This window comes from Nicotiana attenuata, chromosome 10 (genome assembly GCF_001879085.1).
Source record: "Nicotiana attenuata strain UT chromosome 10, NIATTr2, whole genome shotgun sequence".
NCBI lineage: Eukaryota > Viridiplantae > Streptophyta > Magnoliopsida > Solanales > Solanaceae > Nicotiana > Nicotiana attenuata.
Window position 1 is genome coordinate 5,280,342 of NC_031998.1, and position 737 is coordinate 5,281,078.

A 737-nucleotide genomic window follows, 5' to 3' on the forward strand; every position below is an offset into this window, starting at 1 on the left:
ACGGAACAATTGCGTGTTCTCCCCTTTCTTAATTTCATCATAGGCCATTCTCAAAGCCTCCAATTGCATTGAAGCATTTCCACAACAATCAGCTATGAATAGAAGCCTCATAATTTTTGTTCGGCCGCTGTATAAGGCGGCGTACAACTCAATATCCAGCTGCTCGCCGCTGATAATCGGCCGGTGACGCTACGAGTTCTCATCGCCGTTGGCGTAGATCTCGTCAGCTATTTGCCCTAAATCCTGGGGGGGAGGGGGGGGGGTGGGGGGGTACACGAAGAATGGAAAAGTGGGGAAGCGGGAAAAGACCTCGGTGGAGGTGGAATTTTTGTGTAAGAATAAATTTTTTTTCTTTTCATTTTTTGTTATTTTTCAATTAGAATCATCAAAGTTACTCGCTTTTTAGAGCGTGCAATCACACATTTTACCCAACTCAGCAATGCATATGCCACATATGCTTGGTCAACGGTCAGAGGGGTTTTAAAGTAATGTATTTTAAAACTACGAGTGTGTAGAAGAAACTTCGTAGAGTATCGGGACCGGGATGACAAAGCGGGACAACTAGAAGTGTTTATTAGGTTGTTCCGCCTATTTTTTTCCTTGTTAAAATCTTATTTTATAAGTGGCATAATTAGCCCATAAATATATGATTAACCCAACTCATTCATATTTGGACGGGTGGGCTGAATATATTTTCATGAGAGAACTACAAACTTTCATATATATATATATATATA